Source organism: Anarhichas minor, unplaced genomic scaffold (assembly GCF_050575085.1).
Source record: "Anarhichas minor isolate MPS153535 unplaced genomic scaffold, ASM5057508v1 ptg000027l, whole genome shotgun sequence".
NCBI lineage: Eukaryota > Metazoa > Chordata > Actinopteri > Perciformes > Anarhichadidae > Anarhichas > Anarhichas minor.
The window spans coordinates 16,358,610-16,365,407 of record NW_027466473.1 but is presented as its reverse complement, the minus strand read 5'-3'; the positions used below and the strand labels follow the sequence as shown (position 1 = coordinate 16,365,407).

The following is a 6,798-nucleotide window of genomic DNA, read 5'->3' as shown; positions in this document are numbered from 1 at the left end:
TCTGTTTTTTTTTCTTCATAAGATTGTGGATGCATAACATTTACTTGTAATGATGTATTTCTCCATCACTGCACTGCGGCTTTTACTTAAAGGCTCAACATGCTTCTTCATCCACTGCTAATAACTCTATGGTCGACAAGAAAATGACCATGCAGTGCGGTGGCCACGTAAAGGTCTATCTTCTCACTACACAATGCTGACCTGACCTGAGAGTTTATTTGTCCTTTGAAGCCCTTTATAAAAAAAAAAGCATGGGAGGAAAAGTATTGGGAATATTCCAACAGTTCTATAAAAAGAACTGTTGAAAAGGAGAGTGATTCTCTTTACTTAGTAATGAGGGAGCCACGGTTCAGTGGCCCACATACACACAGCTGAGCGCCACACAGAGACCCAACCACCACCAAGAGCACGCCTCCCCACAGCTCTCACATTGCATCAAGTCACTGAGCGACGGGTACATTGTCCCAGGCAAGCGGGGAAAGAGTGGTGAAAAATGTTTCTCCCGGAGAGCTCCTCCGTCAGGGAACCAGCTCACCACAGCCAGGCTCGGAGCACCTATACACTAAAATGGATTTCAACCGATTGGTTGAGTGCACTCTACGAAAACAGGGTTCTTCAGAAGTTCTTTGGGGGCTGAATGGTTTACAGAGTCATTAATGTTTGAGCGATCACTTGAACTTCTAAACGTTTCTGCATTGCTATTTCTGCACACACATGAATACAGTTATACTCTTATTGTGTGGTTCCCCCCGCGGTCCTATTGAAAAGCAAATAATCAACCGATTACAATGTCAAGTATCATTTGACTTGTTCTTAATTTTGTGTTGACTATTCATGATCAACTTTGCTAAATCTATTTTGAGTTCAACAAAATGTGAGACATTTTGTCCATGCGCATTTTTGTTGAATGCGCATGGACAAAGTGACGTCGGCTACGGAGCTTCGCTGGGGTCCGCGAAGCCACGCCCCCGCTGCAGCGCAGAGGGTCTTGTTTATTCAGGTTTCTTTTAACACGTAGCCTGTCCAAATTTGGGACAACTTCCATACTGTAAGCCCTTGGGTACCTAGTAATACACCCGCCAAGTGCCAAGTGAATGAACCTTTCCCGAGATGTCACAGTTTCATTGTGTTTACAGGTAAATAGATATCAGGGAGTGATCACTACTCAGCATAATCGCAGCCTTATTGGATGAGTGCGGAGACGTCCTGTATTCATTTTGTATTGCTGCCAAAGGCAAATGGTAAACAGTCAATTCATCGATTCATTGATCTCTTGAGCTGTAGGCGGATGCAGACCGTCAGGATGAATTGAGTTGGGAACCAATGCAACAGCCTACCAGCTATTTAGCATGTTGGACACACCAGCATGACACTGTCTTGTAAAATTAAGTTCCCATTCAATAACACTGGTCTGCAGAAGACTGCTGTGGGAGGAGGGCTGTTGAAAACCGTGACCGCGATATGAGAGAAAAACATGTCCCTCGAAATGTAATTGAAATTGCAGTTTAATGATATTGGAATGTAATTTCGTAGGAAAAAGGAATGTTTCTAGTGAGATACAATATTAGTTTCCTCTTTCGTTGTAAATTGGATTCATTTGCTCTATCATCACGAGGGTCAAAGGTCACATTTTGCCTGAGTACACTGTGTTGGCCTTCATAGTGGTTTAAATGATCAGATCCCCTTCCAGGTAGCAGGTGCTTGTGATTCTATACAGGCAGTATGACGCGTCTCCTTTAAATAAAAAGTTTGGAATTTTATGTGGTACTTATTTCGCTTTCAAGTCAATAAAGTAGTAAAGGAAAAACTAAGTTTGCTAGTGTAATGCATGCACAGAAAACACATTGTGATAAGTGTAACCACAAATATTAACAATATCTGATGTAATTGATCTTGTTTTGAACAATAAGATTCAACAATAATAAAAAGTTCAAAAACATTTATTGAATTTCAAATATATTCTTAATATATTATATATATAATAGTACATTGCAAATACATTGCCAATAATTGTACTATTTGCAAATATATAAAATATACTAACATTGTACGTCTAACAATTTGCAAATTAAATCTTTAAACACACTTTCAAATAAATGTAATATAGTGCATTTTCGAGAAATATAACAAAAATATACTTAACAGAGAGCAAAAAAATTCTGATTTAAGTTTATATGGTACATGTATTACTAAACAAAACAGAATGACCATGTTTCAAATTAAAACAACACAGAACACTGAACCATCAAAACAAATTGCACCGCTGCAGACTCTCGCTCACTAAATAGAAACACAAACATGCTCCACATTATGTTCCTTTCTTTTGGTTGAACTGCTCGTTGTTACACTTCCGTCTGATGACCGCTCGCACGTCCGAGGCACTCGTCTGCGGAAACTCTTGAATAACAGCATCTGTTAAGAGAAGAGAAACTATGTCACACAGCATATTCATACAACAGTTTCTTCTATTTTGACCACACAGGAAATCCTGTTGAACCAATATTATTTTTTGAACAGAAAATCAGGATTAATATTGAGGAACTATATCAATATGATATGCCAATATTCCTACCAGTGCAGGTCAAACATATTTCATCACTGGTGGTGTGTTGAACATGTGATTCTGCTGCTTTATAAATCACAGAAGCTTTAAATTATCTACATACGACTCAAGACAATTACCTACCTGTTATGGCCTGCACTTTGGCAACGTCCAGTTGTCTTTTAGGAGGTCCCACTTTCCCAGACTTCCCAGTCAGGGTGGACAGTGCAAGGACATCCTTTGTGAACACCAGAGCAGCCAGCTCCTGGCAAAAAAGGGTCATGATCGATTAAGCCGCAGGAAGGCCCTCTTTGAAACCGTCACTGTGCTGCCAGCCAAGGCGTGCTGTATACGAGAGAATCAATGGAACACATTAATATACAGTTGGAAGATCTCTCCCTACCTATTAGGAATTAATAGACCTTATTCACATATGAATACAATGTGCTTCATTATTTAAAACACTGCTAGTAGTCTGTACATCTCTCTATGGTGTGGAGGTTCCCACTCTCTACTAATTCACATGACTGATGTGTGACACATGTAACCTAGTAAATCCCATCACTTTATTTCTGACACATTTGAACTTGAACAGCAGACGATGCTGGGGAAGACAAAAGGAACGTGGTGTCATTTTTCTATAGCCCTTACACTGAGCAATCAACATTTACTTCACAATGACAAGTTAAAGCAAAAAAGTTCAGCATTGTTTTCCTTTCTCAAAATCACAGACATGTTCTATACCTATTCAACAGGTGTGAACTGAGTTTTTTGTGCTGTCGCAATGACTTGTTATAACTATTAGTGATATTGGGATCTTAAAACATTTTCTGTAATACAAAACAGTACATGTGGCTGGTTACATTGACTTACCATATACTTCAGAATGAGATGCCCATCATCTTCCTCAAGTTGGATGCCTAGAGGATGGCCGCCCTTGAAAGCACTTGTCGCCTGTATAAAAGGATTACAGTTGTTGAAATATCCCTCAAAACATCAATAATTACAAAAAATGTTTAGAATATATATAGGACCTATGGTGACCTTAAAATATACACTGACTTCATTATACATTCTCTTAATGGAATAATGAATTATCTTAGTTCTGCTTACATGACCCTACTACCTTTACTTATAGTTATTCTCACAAAGCACAACCTGGTGATTACTTTCACTTTACTGAAGCCTGCTTCTGGTGAACTCAGACTAGACTTACATAAAGTGAGCTGCTGTTGCTCTGTAATGACTCAGCGTCATTGTGTTACAACGTTAACGTTACGGTGTCACGCCGTTCAGTTTACATTATGAGGGACGGTAACATTAACCCCTTGCTGTTTATTAAGTGCATCTTCAACACCATTTACTAACGTGATTTCAGTTAGCTTTGTCTAATTCTACCATACTGAAAATATTTGAAAGCACACTTGCAACCAGTCTTGCTAAAGTAGCAAACACACAATTGATAGTCAGCTAAATGATTTTTTCGATCAAACACTGTTTTAAAGTGTAAAGAAAACTCTGTTTTAGAACAAATACAACACACATATGGTTATAAATTGCTTACTTACCGAAAACTGAGACCTGTGGACAGACAGCAGTGCACGAACTGTATTGCATCAAACATCAATGCACCGATTAATCGAAAACTTAATTATTGCTGTGTACATAGATAAATGAATATTAAACAGCATGTAGTCAACTACTGATGCTAACGCACTCCCATCGGCCCAGATTAATTAATTAATGTATTAATTTCTTGCATACGGTCATTATATCGTCTTCACTTTTATTTTGAAATATTCTTCTTTCCGGGTTACCTGTTGTGCTCTGCGTCTCGTTTTAAAGGAAAAAACAAAAAAGGGATTTGCAAAAACGAAATACGGCTCGTTATTTGACTTTGGTTTTTCCGTTTTTGGTTTGAAACGAAAAACGAGAATACCATGGTATTTCCATATTTTGTTTTTTCCGAATTAACGGTAAAACAGATGACTAAAACGTACACGGACCTTATTTGACTTTGGTTCTTGGTTTTTCCGTTTTTGAATTCAGAACCAAAAACGGAAATACGACCGCCCATTTCCGTTTTCCCGTTCTTGGTTTGAAACGAAAAACGAGAATACCGTGGTATTTCCGTATTTTGGTTTTTCCGAATTAACGGTAAAACAGATGACTAAAACGTACACGGACCTATCATGGAGTGATCACTACTCAGCATAATCGCAGCCTTATTGGATGAGTGCGGAGACGTCCTGTATTCATTTTGTATTGCTGCCAAAGTCAAATGGTAAACAGTCAGTTCAGCAAACAAAAAAGCCCCAAATGTTCATTAGTCATATAAGGAAATGATCAATCAATCAGCTAGATAAGCAGCCTATGTGCTCTACTTATCTGCAGTCATTTGGCCTATATTTTTTAAATTATGCAATGCTCTATATAAATATATTACAAACATCTAGGTTGAATCCATCTTGAAATCAACAAATATCTAGTTAAATGTGAGAGTACCAAATGTCACCTATATAAGGTCAATATGCTGCATTCATGATCGGCAGTTTAAATGTGTTTCAACACATTTCAAGGCTTTATTTTAATATAACAAGATGTCAAAGGCGTGACGTATTAAAGAACTGAATGAGAAAATATGACTTGTCCGAAGCACAGCATCCTCAAAAATCTATGCAATACATCAAAATAATCGTGATGAAAAGTATTTTTCTGTAATTGTTTATTAACATATAGAACAAAGCATTTCCATACACACTCCACCCATGGGCAATACCATTGATTTTTATGTTTACACTTATTTCAACGCTGTATGATATTATTACAATAAATATGTCATTCATATATTTAAGAGCCATAACTTATTAGCTTATGTTAAATACAATGGAAACAATGATATAAATATGCAGGTGTATTTGGAGACCTGGATCTGGGTCACAAACAATGCTGGTGTTTAATTTTCTACTTGGAAAGCTGTTTGAGCCCAGACCCTTTTATCAAGTCGCCACAGTGACCGCTGTGCTAAATAAAAACAGCTAACTGGATGGTAATTAAATGACTAATCAGCATACTGAGTTGTAGTCTAAGTATGGTCTTGAACTGTGCATCGTGCCAAGGGACTGCAGACATAAATGTGCTTGAAAATAATTCGATATCAGCGAATCTTTGTAAATGTACTATATGTAGTAAACAACTTGCTTGTAAATAACCACAATCAATAATATATGAAGAAAAAAAACGTTTGTAACAACTTATTTGACCTGTTAAATAATAAACAAACAATAAAATAAACTGACAAAAATCATTCAATGTCTCTAGAATCACATCCCCCAATAATTTGCTCCTTATCATTATCAATATCAACTTCTTGAAAATAAAAATACCAAATTGTTTTAATTAACTACTTATTAGGAAAATAAATCAAACACTTAAGGACTCAACACTGACAGTGGGGTGGCAGGTCTGGGAGGCATCCAGGCGCTGCTTTTCAGTGTTCACTTAATAAGTTTCGCTTTTGGATACAATTGAAGAGGTGTTTCAGAAACATGGGAATCGTTATGGAGCTGCTTGCAGATGTCTCGTCCTTTAGTAACACGGTACAGTTTGCCTGAAAGAACAATAAATCAAGTTGGTTCAGCGCACTATACTTTGCAATGCTTCTCAACAATGCCCCTGCATTTGCTTTGTTCATCTAAAAGGTAGGAAACAGCGTGTGTGTGTGGTACTCTTATCCTTTGTAACACAGATTTGACCTCATTTTTAAAATGTGACGGCGAAGGGAAATTCTTACGTTTGTGCTGTCGATAAACTTCTTCAAGTTGTTCACGATCTCCGTCTCATCCTTCTTCATCTTCATTTTACCGAAGTGGTCGTGCAGGATGTCGTGCACTTTGCAGAAGAACTTGTTCTGTATGGAACATAAGCAAAAATACATAAGCTGTTAAAAATAAACCAGGCACACACGTTCAGGTTTAGTGCCAATCAGAAAACAGATATTAGACGAACACAAATAATTCAAAAATACTGGTACTAATACAAAATTAGTTTTGCCAAAAATCACTTGAACTACAAGCAACAATGTTTCAAAGACACAACTCTTCTCACATGACATCCAGCATGAACCAGCAGGGAGACATCTTCCACGAACTGCAGAAAATGGAACAATTTGAGAATCTATTACTTTAGGCAGATTGTTAAGGTTTTAACAATCATGCACCAATAAATTGCTTGAAAAATAACTTAAACAGGAAAAG

General features: G+C 37.4%; 1 long non-coding RNA gene across 1 annotated transcript; it reads right to left on the bottom strand.

The window, feature by feature from the left end:
* Positions 1–2,787: 2,787 nt before the first annotated feature.
* On the bottom strand, positions 2,788–4,298 carry LOC142960441 (uncharacterized). Its single transcript, XR_012956317.1, has 3 exons — positions 4,111–4,298; positions 3,416–3,496; positions 2,788–2,887 (listed from the first exon to the last, which is right to left on the bottom strand). It is a non-coding gene; the product is annotated as an uncharacterized LOC142960441 (long non-coding RNA).
* Positions 4,299–6,798: the final 2,500 nt, after the last annotated feature.